At 45.0% G+C, this 15,880-nt stretch overlaps 1 protein-coding gene across 2 annotated transcripts in view; it reads right to left on the minus strand.

Moving 5' to 3' along the window:
• AGPAT3 (1-acylglycerol-3-phosphate O-acyltransferase 3) overlaps positions 1-14,183 on the minus strand; it is a 96,947-nt gene extending 82,764 nt beyond the window's left edge. For both annotated transcript variants that reach the window (XM_034073918.1, XM_034073910.1), the window contains exon 1: positions 13,820-14,183. The gene's annotated coding sequence lies outside the window, so the exon portion shown is untranslated. The remainder of the gene's footprint in view (positions 1-13,819) is intronic.
• Positions 14,184-15,880: the final 1,697 nt, after the last annotated feature.

Consider the following 15,880-nt stretch of genomic DNA (forward strand, 5'->3'; position numbering starts at 1 on the left):
ATAACTGAAGAAACTTTTGGGACTAGAGACCATGAGAGGAAGAGACATGCTAAAAACTGATCTGCACAGAAGCCAGATAGAAGATAGCAGCATGAAAGGACTAGGCTTTCACAATCCATCAAGAATTTTACATCACTATGTCCCACTATCTCTCTGTGATGGCAATTTCTCCATTTATAAAATAAAATAGATTAAAAAAAAGAAAGAGCAAAGTCAGGCCCCAGTATGGAAGAGCACACATTACAAACTCAAAACCCAAGGGTTTAGGTATCAAACACATTAACTATCCAATACACACACTTTTGGAAAGTGTTTCCTACCTGCACAGAACTGGTATCCTTTTCTCCACAACCACTGCCATTACTGATGGGAATCATCATGACACCATGGACAAAGGTAAAGTAAGTATGCATTAAGACTCCGAGTACTTCACCTTACTGTATTTGAATGTTTATTAAGTCTACTCTGCCCAGCAGCAGTACTCAAATTTCAAATTATTAGGAACGAAATAGATCAATCCAAAATATAGACACAGCTAATCCACAGAATAAAACACTAAGCCTAAAGGAAATGGTTTTGTTCTCCTTTGGCCTTCAGTATTTTTGCCACAGTATTTCTGTTAGACAGTCAAAAGTACATTTAATACAAAACAGAATTTAGTATTCAGGAATCTGAAATGAAACCGTGTCAGGAAAGCAAATCATTGCCAATAGAAAAGACCACTAGTATAAAGTAGTTTAAATACTTCAATTCTTCCAACTTCTACTGAGTGATTCCCAGCAACCAAAACACACACATACAAAATAAATCAGCCTTGGCTAGAGTTTGACTTTTGACCTGATTAGATTCTTCTTCCCAAAACAACCTCTTATCAAACAGCTAGAAAGGCTGCATCAAGAACTGCCCAATATAACCAGGGTCTTTAGCAAGCTTACACAGCTGCCTCCACACGCAGAAACTATCACTTCCATCTCAAGAACTGCAAAGCTGTCTGTGCTGAGTTAACATCTGAACAAGTCTTAAGATAGGATCCCTACATATTTTAGGATTGCATCCAGACCTGAAGCTGGAAACTAGGACTCCTGAGAAGAAGAAGAGATGGTGCCCTCCTAAAAATTGGGCAGCAGCTCTTAAATGCCGAGACACCCCTCCAGAGAGCAGTCCTAGCCTCTCACCCTCTGACAAACCAAGAGAGTGCCTTGGTGGGGCATGGGGGGGGGAAGGAAGCAGCAGAAAAAAACCCCACAAGATCATGGTGGAAGAAATAAAGAAATTTGACAAACTGCATATTCAAGATGTGAAAGACATATCCCAGGAAGCAGTAAGAGGCCAACAGAGATGTGCTGTAGGAATTTGGAGCAAGAAGGTGACAGGGAGTCCGACAATCAGTGGGTTGAAGAGATGAACTTGCACACCCCCACAGCATTTCCCCTCTCCCTCTCCTCTATTTGAGCCCAAACCCTTTCAAAAACCTGCTGGCTTAGTTTATAGCTGAAATAATGTCAGCATCTACCCAGTTACATTCAGGTCTGTTGGCTATCTACACAATGCACTCAGGAGTAAGGATCCACAGGCACCACCCAAGGCAGATGTGCTTACATAAACATAAATCCAAGGAAACCTAGGAACAGTTAAAGGCCCTTTTTATGCCCTTCATGCCTCTCCTCTTTTCCCTCCATTCCCAATTATATCTACTATAGAAAAAAAAGGTTAGATGTACAATAAAGAAAACCTGATATAATTACACTGGAAGTACAAAAACGGACTACATGAAGACTAAGTGTTGCTAGTACAATTACTTCATCTCTCATCCAACGCAGCATTAAATTTACCTGCTCGTTACTGTAATTTGGCTACTGAATCAAATGCTTAAAAAGAGCCCTGACAAACCACACAATGAGTGGGATTAAATGAGGAAGAGGAGGAGGACATGAGAAAGAAAATTGCACCAAGAGATCAAGATTAAGTTGGAGACACACAAATTCACCTGCCTGAGAAGATCCACCCTCTTCTAGAGAGTATCTGCAAACTGAAGTTTCATGCAAAAAACACGGTGGAGAAAAAAAAATAAAATCCTGCTTTGTAACCAAGTTGCATGTGCTTGGCACCACTAGAACTTGTTAAACAAAGCTGCTGTCAGACACCCTTGTGGAGAGAATCTGTATCAGTGCAGTGTGTTGTTAATTTGTATAACAATTATTCTCTGGTTTAGAAGCACATAGCTAATGAGGACTCACTGGCTACCCAGAGCAAACATGTATTGAAAGGGCAAGTACTGGCCTTCTGCTGTTTATACCCTCTGCCATGTATGTAATTCCACCAGATCTGTGAACTCCAAACACAACATTAACTACAAAAGATGGAGTCTTCCAAGATACAAGGCCAATTTACCAAACAATAGCATCCAAAATAATTCCAATACACAGAATCCTACTTTAACACTGTTCTGGAATTAAGGAAGAAACACAGTAGGGCTCCCCTTTCATAAGAGCATATGGCATTTTAAAAAGCAGAGCATTACAAATTCCACCAACAGCTACTGAGTCATTCAATAGAGGCTCAAGTTATCTTAGCTGTCTCTCCTACCTAGGCACACACTCCACAGCAAGAGGAAGACCAAAGTTCCTTATGGTCATAAGGAAACAAGTTGTGTCCCATTTATATTAAATATATTCACACTTTCGGTGAGTTTTTCAGACAAAGATGATGACAGCTCAGCACTGCCAAGTTTACTCACTGTCCATACTGGGGGGAGAACTCAAAGAACAAGAAGTTCCTTGCGTGGAGCATCTTAGATCGCCTGTGCTTTACCAACATGCAAAACCCATATGTCCTGCCAAACCATTTTAGGCATACTACGCACAAAAGAAAACATTTCAGGAAGCTGAATGGTATTTCTTTTCTGTTCATACAGAGTGACAGACCATCACAGCCCATAAATTTTCTGGTACCTCGCCTCTAATACTTGTTAGCGACGTGCTCGCCAGTACAGGGAGCCAGGAACTTGACTCAGATTTTAATTCATTCCTTATCATTCTGCAAAACTACTTCAGCACCCACCAGCTTCATGCAATAGCTGTAATACCAAAAAGGCAAGCAGTCCTCTGCTGGAGAAAGAACCAGCACTTACATTTAAATTCTGTGGGCACACATCAAATAGCCTCTGAATGGGGTTTAGCCAGCCTTTCAGCTTTTGTTTAGTGCCCTCCACACATTGCTGGTAGTTACTGCTTCTGGCCAGGGCAACTCTAAGGTACTTTGGCTGGTCATCAGGAATTAATTCTCTGCCACAGAAATTCACCAAGAGCCAAATGGCTGAAAAAATAGCAAAACAAAGGAAACAGGCACCATGTTCTTTCTGGTAGCTGGGTTCAGGCTTTAGTTTTGGGGCTGATGTCTAAGGTAAACACCTTCAAGGCTTTGCTCCACCTTCTGCATGGAACACACATGGAAATGAATTCACCACAAGCAAATTATTTCACACACTTAAAAGAGGAAGATATGAAGCAGCCACTAATTAAAAGGACCCTTTATCAGAAAAGCAAAAATACCAATATACCCTTGCTGAGGTCAGTCTGACACACAGATTGAGCAGCGTTGCCCCGTGCTGGAATTCACAGCACGCGAGGCTTCCAGAGTGGAGCAGGCTTGGAGCATGAGTCTCTACCAAAATAAAATTGCAGTGTGTGCAGCTGAAGAGGGTTTCAAGAGGACATCTAACCCAGCTGTCTCCAGCGTTTGACAGCCAAGCTTCTTCAAAACTTGTAACTCATTCTCATCTTGACCACTTGCTCCCACAACCACCTCCCACGTGTTTTTTACACAGCAATAGAAGGAATGAGCAGGACAGCCAGAACTTCTGTTCTCTGGATCCTCCCTGCCCCTTGTCCACATCTTGTAAGGGTGCATTTCCCACCAGGAACCCAGCACTCTGATTCCCAGTGCAGGAGCACCAAAATCCAACCCTTCTCATAGGCATCTGCCAGGATCTTTTTTAATTCTTTCCAGCAACTGAAATTTCACAACTCCCATTTGGCAACAGAAAGCTTTTTCCAAAGCTTTCCAGCTCTTCGTTCTGCATCTTAAATCCATAACTTCTTGTCCTCTCTACAGCCAGCACAGAGAGCACTTCATTCCCTTCTCCTGCAGCAAGCTTTCGGGTATTCTCTATGTAAATCAACTTTCATTCTGTAAACCTTCCTTTTGGTAATGTTTTCTAGACATACATGTGATTTTTTTCACTCAAGTTTTCTTACAGCTTTGTCCACAGAAAAAGGTGTTTCTTAAAAAGTGATGCTTTCAGTAGCATGCCATAGCCCAGCTCATGCCCAGTAGAACCATTCTGCCGGAGTGTGTATGCACCCCAGCCTAATGTGCGTGCATCCCCACCTAGTGAGCTTGCTTTTATTTTAGGGGTCAGAGAGGGGAAAGGTTTGGGGATGGGGTCTGGGGGGAGTTTGGTTGGTTGGTTGGTTCAGTTTTTTGGGGTTTTTTTTTGCAACCACTTAAGACTGACTCACACTGAAGTCTGCAAACTGCTGAGTGGAAGCATTACATTTTTGGTTATTATCAAAACAGGTATTTGGCAGGAATACAGGCAAACCTAGGGCTAGTTTTTCCTTTAGATGTTTTGCCAAACTAGCTGTGCTAATGAGTAGTATTAAAGAAGACACTCCACCATAAATCCAGAGGTATAAATTAATGTAGGCAATGGTATCACAAAAAAATGAGGCTGGTCTGTAAGATCTGGTTAATCTTATTCAAAGAGAGTGATTAAGAGTACCAGCAAGCAGACTCCTCCCTTCCAGACTAAATTGTAGTCCCACTAGAAAAGATGCTGCCAACATTTATCAGTGTTGGTATTCCTATTGCACTGGGGAGCCAACTAGATCGAAGGTAAGCAGCCAGTTTTTTTCTGCCCTGTGACAAAATGCTCTCACTGAGGAGTACTTCACTATTCCACTAATTCCCACACTGTTCAGGAAGAAACCTGAACACACAGAAAAGGAAATACAATGATGTTATGTTCTTTTGCTGTAGAGAAAGCCACAGCAAAATACATTACCTGAATGAGGTAAGGTTCATAGTGGGTTGCATGCAGCAGGTGAGTGATGATGAACACTGACTACCTGGTTTTTATTGTGAAATATAACCAAGATGACACTGTCAATGGCAGTTCTTCAGGTAAACAGCAAAACCCTTCTTTTTTTGCCAGTAAAGCTAACGATACTTTTGGGTCCTGGAAAGCTATAAAATCTGCTTTCCAAGCTGTTACATTAAATTCCCTTTAATATCACCACTACTTTGGTCAGCTCTCTTTCTCTAGTATGATATTGCTACTGAAAAGCCAATATACTACTCCAGCAGTGGACTGGAGTATACCATAAAAAACCTATAGTACACAAATTGAAATGAAAGTTTTCAGCCAGGAAAGGTCTTCCTTATTGGTAAGTTGCTAGCAGAAGCTTTAAATTAAGAAAAAGAAAAGTATCATCAAGCGGGCTTTGCTATAGGCACAGATGCACACAGGAGAGCTTGCTATCAGTATACATCTAACAGCATAATCATACATATGTGTTTAATGGACATATCTTCATTCTAAGAATATATGCTGCAAAGCCCTTTCCCATTAATTAAGCTATGTCCCTCAATTCCCAGCCACAGCTACAGCTGCAACAGGCAAGCTGAAGCAATGCCATTTGTAACCAGTCTTCATTTCAAGTGCAACACTGAATGCCTTTTCAGAGCTGAGCAGGAACCAGGCTGCAAGCAAGCATATCTGTACGAGGTCAGAACCAAGGTCCACCCCCATCTCCCTACATGTCCCTGGCAGCATCAAGGAGACAATGGCCAGGGAAGAACAGAGAACCAGGCCAAGCGGACTGTGCCTAACCTCCCAGCATCTAGCAATTTGCAGCCAAGGCACTTCTCAAGGTACAAGGAACACAGCTATCTTTAGAGTTCAGCTTAAGACACACTGCCGTAATGTTAGGAAATGAATGCAAAGTCAGTCCTTTAAGCACAGGCAGAGGGAGGGGGCTTGTTGAGTGTTTTCTGGTGAGTATTTGGACAGGAAAGTCTGAAAGGACTCCAGCAGCATTTGGCAGTGATAGGTCTCATACCATCACAGAAAGATGTTGGGAAAAAAACACTACTGGAGAGTTAAGCTAGCCAGGTTCGTTTCCACCATCAAAACCAGCACACCTTGAAAGGACAAAAAGCAAACTGCACTACTTAAAGTACATGCTATTTCAGATTAGTCCGTCTCAATTCTTAAGAGAGGGCATACAACTATCCTTGTCACAGTGCTAGGTTTGTATTCAAGTAGCTGTCTTCTCCACAGGTAGGAGTGACACCACACATAAACTCAACATGAAATACATTTACAAGTTTCAGAAGAGTCAGTTATGAACAGAAGCTGCTGAAAGGCATGGCACTATCCCACTGCCACGAGTTGGCCAGTAAAACAAAAGACAAGATGAAAACTTCAAAACACAAAATACAAAGAACCAACTCAATCCTATGATCCAAATTATGGGAATATTTCACTGAAAATGGGGGGTGCCAGTAATCAGTAAGGATCTGGAATCTGGGCCAAATTCCCACAGCTGCTTGTAATTTTAACTAAAGGTATTTTACAAGAAAAGTTAATTTAGAAAAAAAATAAGACCTTGAAATACAGACGGCAGACTCATACTGCTTGGGAAGAGAAGGGCTCCAACCCTCTGCGCAACCCCAGGAAGCTGTTTGAAGGTGTCTCTCTCTGCTGTGACCACCAGAAACCCACTGCTCAGCAGGTGGTTTGGGTCATGGAATCTTCTCTGACCTCAAGAAATGAAAACCTTCCTTTTCCTTTGGTTTCAGCCCTTTCACAACTCAGCCGTTCTCAACATTTGGGTCCATAACCAGTCCAGCCTTTACTTTAGCAGTCTAGCAGGAGAAGACTGAAAAACTGGTAACACTAAACCACCATATGAATTATGTTAAAGGGAAAGAAAGGTTGATTTTGAACCAGTACATAATGCACACATTTCCACCATCACATTCTCCTGAAAAGACCAAATCTGCATTTGAAGTACCGACAACTTCAAATCTTTAAGGGGAAAAAAAGCTTTCTTTGTACAAAGTCAAGCTTAGGCAAGTCTTGCAACAGTAATTACAGACACTGCCTCCCCAAGCCATCTGCTATGGCATTTATAACTCCTGGAAGGGCAGCCAGCAGAGCTGGTGGAGGAGAAGAGACGTATCTCAGAAACCCAAGACGGGCTTCTCAGAAAAGCTGTGATGCTGGTCTGACCCTAACAGGAACTTACATCCTGGTTATCCAGACCTCCTTCAGCTTGCAGATAGTGATGATGTTCACATACTGAAGGAAACAGCCGGGTCTGCAGATTTGTCAGATCAAAGGGAGTTAGGAGCCCAATCTCAAGGCAGCTTGTAACCCTGAGCAAGGCCAGCCTGGCAAGAGCTCAGCTGGAAGAGTTCAACTAGGATCTCATCCCAGAAATTAAAAAACTTGTGCTCTTCAGTGAGTGTAAGCAACCCAACTTTTGCATGTGGACAGACTTTAAAGACACCAGCACAGCCAATAGCTCTGCATATCTCTTCTCCAAGAAGAGATATGCCTGTAACATGGGCAGAATAATTCAGAAAAGCTAAGTTCATCCTTTATGAGGATGCATAGGGTCCAGCCTGATGTACTCACACAATGACAACCACTGCATCTGCCAAATGTTTTCATCAGCAAACCACAGCTAGCAGAAGAGGTGGAAAGCCATGCTCACCCACCGCTTACTCACACAGCCACAAGTTCTAGCAGCAGGCCACACTGCAGGTACTTTGAAAATCCAGCTTTCACAGTACAGCTGGAAACAATGCCGATTGTCTTGCCATCCATAAAACATTACAATACTCACTTCATAGGGTTGCCACAAGGATGATTTAACATCTCTGAAGAGCTCTGAAGAAGAAACAGTGGCTATTATTCTGAGTACCATAGAATTTGGAAAGATCTCACATGAATTCTGCACAACCGTGCATGTGTGACAGCTTCAGCACCAATAGATTATTTTTCCTCACAAAAAAAGCCTCCCAGTAGCTCATTTGCTCTGGGCAACACTTTATTCAGAAATGTATTTTATTTTGCCTGTTAATATATCCTGAATTGCCATCAACTTTGACTATATAATTAACAGATTCAGGTGTTGTTTCTAGTCTCTCTTAATTACGGGAAACATTGCCTTTTTGACAAAGAACTCAGTTTAGGCTGTCAGGGCTCCCAAAGAGCACACTGTAATTACCTAAGTAATGCTAACACACAAGAACAGCAACAGGGGGGAAAAAAGCAACTAAAAATTTCACTGAAATCCCATTTCTGTTACAGCAAATGAGAAAGTCTGTCTGCATGGAGAAGAGGTGCTACACACAGAAAGAGGCCAATGTCATACTGTTTATGCCCGACTATTAAAGAGCTCTTAACACTGATGCAGAAACATTGTAAAGATTTTAATTAGGTTTGCTTTTACTTTTTCCCCATGAATATACAACTACACAGGAGGTGCTGGATTCTAAAAGTTCTGCTATACACTCGGATCTACCTCTTCTGAAAGGAAAACTTCTACCGCTTCACTCCAAATGTATAAGGAATCTATATGCCTTTTCATTCTCAGAAAACATAAATAGCTCAACATCTACTCCAAGAATAAGCATTTTCTATTTTTCTGAGCAGTCTCAAACTACAGCAGTAGCCACAATTAGGCAACAAGGATGTGCCCTGAGTGAAGATGGATCTGGCTGAGAGAACTAACATTTCCCCTACACAAAGCTTCAAAGGCTCTTTAAACTCTTTGGGACACAAACCACATCTTTTGTTTGGAGAGCAAACACCACATTACTGATACTACTGCAAGATAAACAACAGCACTAGGACTAGTCAGTACACCAGCTTTTATTCCCCATCCAAGACATGACAGAAAGTTTATTCTCTTTATTTCACCCTAGGTCTCCAACAAGAAACTAGCAGAAATGGGTGCACAAAAAAAGTGCAGCATAGCAGTACCACGCCTCACAAATACTAGGTCCCAAGTTCCCCAAATCCCAGAGGAAGTGGCAGCCCAAAATTTTCTTCCTGCTCCCCCTACAAAATACATGAAGGATGTTGCATGCCTGAGAATAAGCAAAGGGAGTGGGGGGGCACAAAAAAGCAACACGAGCACCTAGGTTATTTGGCCAATAGCACACAGCAAGAAGATGTACCATAGATCCCAGCTTTTCCTCAGTTTATGTCTCACAGAGATCAGCAACTTTAGGGGAAAGTTCAACGTGCCAAGACTACATTGACACCCTCATAAAACACCAGCATGAAGCAGAAAGGCAAGACTGATTGACTCCTTTGAACATTAGCCTCACAGGCAGCATACTCTCATAGTTTGATCTGTGCACAGTTTCTATACAGCTTTCCTTGCCTTTTCTCTGGCAGGTATCATAACCTCCACCCAGGACTTCCTTGTAAAGCAGAAGGATACCCTGGGACAGTCAGTCACCACACTTTCCTCCTAAAACTGGGTTTTGCATGGGTTTACAGACAAAAGAAAAGCTGCTATGGTACTTGGTTCCTTTTTACAACACTGAATACCCATTTGTCAGAGGACAAGAACCCAAGCCTCCTGCTTCCCAAGATGGATGTCCCATCTACTAAACTGCATAATTGGGCTGTCTGTTCCATGGAAGGTTAGGCAGCCACAGATAAAGACACAGCAGAAGGAGATGCTGTTGTGAAGGACCAGATCCAAAAGTAACCCTCCTAGACTGGTCTCTACAAAAGAGACAAGCATTTATTTCATTTTTGCTATGACATGTGTGTAATAGCTCTAAATGCCCAGCTTCTCATCACCATCGTGTCTTGCACCCTCCTAAATGTGTCAAAGCTCAGAGGCACAAGGAAATTTTACACATAAATAGTAAGCATCCACTGATTTTAGCAGCATCAATAAAAAAAAAACGAAAAAAGAAAAAAAGCAAGCAAGGGTTTGCTTCCTTTTTAACCATTCTAAATTTGAACTCCTGCAATAAAATAAAACAAGAAGCAGAGATTAGTAGTTTGGTGCTCCAGCAAATTAAACACTCCCTAGAATACATTGGTTATACCTGTAAGACCCTGTGTCCTAGTGATAATTGGTCCCCAGTTTAGGTGGTAACTCACTCCTGGAATCCTGACATGATCATGCATCAGATGGCAAACTGATTTTCATGTAACACATTTAACACAGTTAAGAGTATTTTCACCAAGCACACAGCAGAGGCCTTGGGATTAGTGCTTTTTTGTTTTTTCATTTTATGTTGGTTAGTATCACAGGTAAACAAAAACTTTGGATAATTACTTCTAATGCCTCTCTATTTGCTTCCTTTCAGCTTTGCTTACAAAGACACTGTCAATTCCTTATGAAGAGCTACCCACAAGCAGAAGTTCCCTGGTATTAGCCTGAAACACAAGCACAGACAGACAGACAATCTTTATTATTAGTGGCTGATCACCAGAACGTCATGGAACAGTCTGAGATACAGGTACTTTCTGGCTTCACTTTGCTTTTTGTTATTTCTTTTGTTCTTTATCTCACAATACTCAAGATAGCGATTACCTAGTCACCTGTTCTTTGTTTGGGCGCTTACTACAAACAGAGTAACACACATGCACCAACACTCAGTATTAAAACTAAAAATAAAGAACACTGAAAGAACAGAACATTTTTAGCCTTTACATATGACAGCTACATTTCTTTGTCAGTACCTTGGCCACTCCTATCAATAATTATGTTCTCATAAGGTAGAGGAGCAAGACTGATGCTGGGCTGCATCAAAAGAAGTGTGACCAGCAGATCAAAGGATGTGATTCTGGCCCTCTACTCCGCTTTTGTAAGACCACACCTGCAGTACTGCATTCAGCTCTGGGACTCCCAACACAAGAGGGACATGGATCTGTTGGAGCAAGTCCAGAGAACACCTCAAAGATGCTCAGAGGGCTGGAGCACCTCTGCTATGGAGACAGGCTGACAGAGCTGGGTTTGTTCAGCCTGGAGAAAAGAAGGCTCCAGGGAGATCTTAACAGCAGCTTCCAGTACCTAAAAGGGGACTACAAGAAATCCAGAGAGGGACTTTTTACAAGGGCATGTAGGGACAGAACAAGAGGGAATGGCTTCAAGCTGACAGGAGGGTAGATTTAGGTTAGATATAAGGAAGAAATTCTTTACTGTGAGGATTGAGGCACTGGCACAGGTTGCACAGAGAAGCTGTTGCTGCCCCATCCCTGGAAGTCTTCAAGGCCAAATTGGATGGCGCTTTGAGCAACCTGGTCTAGTGGAAGGTGCACCTGCCCACGGCAGGGAGGTGGAATTAGATGATTTTTAAGATCCCTCCAATCCAAACCGTTCTGTGATTCTATGAATGCAAACATTCTTGTGGGTTTTTGTATTTGCAGAAAGCCTACAAGCAGCCTACCACAATTTATGGCTATCATAAATTTAGTATAGGTGAACTTATTACATTAAGCAGCAACACTTTATTCACACCAGTCACCCACAAAATGTAAGCCCCAAATCCAATTATTCCATAATAGTTTTCTAAGTAAACAAAACACCATTTAGGATTTGAAAACAATGCATCTTTCTGAAAACAGAGGCAGGGGAAAAAAATAGCCCAAGAAGCTAGCACAGGGCTATGCAATAGTTTCATTTTGTAAGAAGATTAACACAGAGCAGAAACCTTTGGCTCTGACTGGGAAAAGAACATACACTTGGTGCTGGGACAGAGTTCCCTGTAAGTGGAATTTGTCCTGTTTGTTAATGCATCTCTGCAGCGATAAAAGAAATCACACAGGAAAGAAGAAACAGCATCCTTACTTCTGTTCAGCATTACCTCAACTCAAGCCCATTCTGATTTCAGTCCTTGTCAGGTACAACGCACACACCCTCGCCTGAGCTCTCTGCCATGTGTTGTTGAACTGCAGCACAAAGTTTTGATAAGCCATTTTAATCATGCTCAACAGGGACAAGCTGGTCAGGTGTTTTTCCTGTGCTTGTTGAATTCAAGCTATATTTGGAGACCAACTGTTCTCTACCCAGCTTTCTCCAATTAAGTGTGTGCGTAAGGGTGCAGAGGTGAAGGTGGGAATTAAGAGAGAAAGAGATAATGAGACTTTCTTGGAGTAGATAAGGCTTCCCTTAAAAAGGCTGAAGAAAAGATACTGACATGTAATGCACATAATTTAAATTGAGAAGATTCAGTAACAACAGATGTGAAGGGGAACAAGACCAGAGCACACAGAAGGGACCCAAAAGCCAAGGCTGCTCTGAAACTTAAGGGAAAAGATGATAACATTTACATTTAGACTCCAAGGACTAGAACAAGGAACTCTAACAGTCCAACACGCATCACAGCAAAGTAAGTTCACTGCAGGTTACAACAGAAAAAAAACTCCATGTAACTTAATCACCTCATATACAGCTGTGGTCTTGATAGGAAAATGAATGGGACCCATCTGGGTTTGCATGGGGAAAAAAATAAATGAATGTCCCTATCTGTGATGATGTTGAACTTTCACCCAGAGGAGCAGCAGTTCAAGCAAAGCGCCTTGAGTGAACACCATCACCACGAAAGAAACACTGCCAAGACAAGTGGAAAGTTCACCACTCCCAAACATGCTTGTACATATCAGTAATTCACTAATGGCAACCATGCATTACTGGACTCCAGCCTCCCTCCCTTTGAGCAGGAGAGTGGGGGAAAGGCCACGATGTTTATTTTGGACTTGAAATTAACAAGTTTGATGACATGATGAGTTAATGAGATTATTATTGCTTTGAAAGAGGAGCTGCAAAATTACTGCAAACTCTGCTGCTTTCCTTTCTTGTTTCTCACTGCTCTCTCCCTGATCGAGGAGGGCAGATGAAGATTCAAAGAGCAAAAAACACACGTGTGTCATCAAAAAAGTAACAATCTCAACACAAAACAGTCTGTTTAACATAAGGGGATAATCAACGTGTTCATCGATATAGATGCCTACACGTTAGGTTAGCAGCTTATTAAACCCACCAGCATCATCTGAACAGAATCCATTCACAACAGCATCATACTTGGTTGCTGCTCTCAGATCAATACGGATTGCTCTTCTCCATTTTGCGCTCACAAGCCGCGCACCCGGGTACAGCCCGGCCCTTCGGGAACGGGCTTTCCGTCTATTATTTTTTTGTTGTTTCTTTTTTGTTTCAAACTACTCTCCCACTTTCCTCCTGTCCTCCCTCCCACCCTCCCCTCAGGCTCAGCGCAGAGCCCAGCTGCCATCCTCCCAGCGGCGAGCCGTCAGCCAGCGCCTCCGTCCCTCCGCAACCCGCGGAGGATGTCCATCTCCCCCCGTCCGTGCAGGCTGCATTCCAGCCGGGGCCCGGCCGCGCCGGCAGGACCATTGTGCCCGTACCAGCACCGCCGCCAAGTCGTCCCCCCCTCACCCGGGGTACCCGCCGCCGGGCCTGTAGTCCTACAGCACTACAAAGGGCTGTAGTGCCGGTGGCACCAGCACCGCGGCCAACGGACCGAACCGAGCCGGGCCCGGCACGGAGCCTCCAGTGCCGCCGCAGCGGGGGGCGGTGCTCTGGGGCCTTCTCAGGGGGATGCCCGGCGGAGCTGCCACCGCTGCCAACAAAGGGGAGCACCGAGGCGGGGGGCGCTGCCCCAGCCACGGAGGGGCCGGCACGGCACGGGCAGGGTCCGCCGCCCTCCTTCCGCCCGCAGCCCGGCACCCGCGCCTCCCCGGCCGAGCGGCACCAACCTGCAGTCCTCGCCGCCGCCTCCTCGGGAAGAGCCAGAGCTGCCTCTGCCCGCCTCAGCCTCCAGCCCCAGGGCGGACGGCCTTGCCCGCCTCCGCCTGCTGCTGCCCGCGGTGCCCCCCCGGCGGCGGCGGCGGGCTGGCTCGGCGCCGCTGCCCTCGGGAGGCGGGGAAGGGGCGAGCAGGGCGGGCGGCTGCGGGAGCCTCGCTCATTGAGTGCGGCAGCCCCAGCTGTCGCCGCCGCTGCTCCCCGCAGCCGCTACTTCCTGTGCAGCGATGGTTCAGTTCCTCCCGGGCCGCTGGGGGCAGAAGCTGTGGGGCGGAGGAGAAGAAGAGGCGGGAGGTCGGGTCAGATAGCGCGGGCAGCAGCAGCTGCTTCTGCAGTTTCTGCCGCACGGGCCAGACCTGCTCCACCCCCGGCCAGCGCGGCAGGACCGCAGCCGGCCCCTCTGGCCGCGCCGCGGAGAAATGAGATGCAGCGGAGCCGCCCCTAGCGCCCCCCACTGCTGGGCGGCCGCCAGGAGGCGCCGCGGCTTCCACTCGAGGAGCCCCTCACAGAGGGCCCTCTCCTCCGGTCACCGTTGGCGGCGAGCGCGTGTGAGGCTCGGGGCCGGTGTTCCCCGCTGGAGGGTGCGCAACGAGCGCAAGGCCCGGGGAGGGGAGTGCCGAAACAGCGCTCCCAGTCTGTGAAAGCCCACTCTCCATCCGCCTGCCCCCGCTCCCTCCATGAGGAGCGAGAGCCGCTTCGCTGGCGCACGGCCGCTCACCGGAACCATGGTTCGCTTCCCAGCCGGCTGACCTCAAGGAGAGGGGTGTCCTCCTCCGTCCGGCTGCCGCAGCGGCAGGGAGGTGCGGGGCCTGTCCCGGCCAGCGCTGCTGTCTCGCTGGACTGGGAGTGGGGGGTGCAAGCGGAGCTCCGGGTGCGCACAGGGGAACGGGGGGAGTCTGTGTGGAAGGGACGCGAAGGTGGCACCGCGAGGAATCAATAACGGGAATTCTCAGTAGTACAGGAAACCCCTACATAACTGTGTTAATAAATAACGATTCCATCCCGGGTCCGAGTGAGGAACAGTGGTAAAAGTGGGGGAGCGCTCTCAGCTGCAGGGGTGATGCTCCATATGCGGTAAATCGGGTGCCCTGTCAAGGACTGGATTGGTGGAAGTCCTTTAAGAAAGGAGCAGGATATCACCGAGGTTATTTGATTTCGAACCAATATAAAGCTGTCAATATCATTGTGTTGTGTGCATCATAAAGAAGCACGTCAGAACATATCAAAAGGAGTACTAGTTTAGCCTGGTTTTCACAATAAGTGTTGAAATATATTGGGTTTCGTTTGGAATCTTGCTCGTTCTCAGGGTGTGACGGGAGTGAGTGCCAAGGCTGCTGCAACTTCATTCTCTTGCCAGAGAAATCCAACTTGGTGAGGCTTTTACAGGTGATAATGAGCAGGGGTGGAAAGGTAATTGGAGCAACATTTTAAAATACCGGTATCTAAAGTTATCTTTCAAACACCTTATTGGTGCCACTAAGTAACTGGGCTTACTTTTCACAATGGGGAGTACCTGCAACTCTAAGATCTTTTTGTCCAAGATTGTATGTGTTCATTACCTCTGAAAGTCTGTTTTATTTGGCTCCAGAATAGAGAGTTCGAGGAGACCACTGTTAGACAATAACATGAAAAGACAGTGGTTATAAGTGCTCTCTGCATCATCACAGTAAAGCAAACAGTACCCAGGGCAGTTGTGGAAGACTAGTAAAATTGGTTTATTAGTTATTTAGGTTCTGAATGTTCTCATCTTTCACCTGTGGTATGTAGCATTCAGAACATCATAACTTGACCTGCTTTAGGAAAGTACACACAAGTAATGTCTAAATATTTATATTCTGGGTTTACTTGAAATGATGTAAAATCCTTAATTGCTGTTTTTTTTCTGTCATTACAGAACTCACTATTGGTTTCCAGTTTTACATAAGTTCTAGTACCAGGCAGAGATTCCGCCCTTAGATCAAGTGCATATGCTGTTTTTTCTTCTATCTCCACACAGCATCTTGCCAGCAGTTCTG

Source organism: Melopsittacus undulatus, chromosome 2, assembly GCF_012275295.1.
Source record: "Melopsittacus undulatus isolate bMelUnd1 chromosome 2, bMelUnd1.mat.Z, whole genome shotgun sequence".
In the NCBI taxonomy this organism is placed as follows: Eukaryota; Metazoa; Chordata; class Aves; order Psittaciformes; family Psittaculidae; genus Melopsittacus; species Melopsittacus undulatus.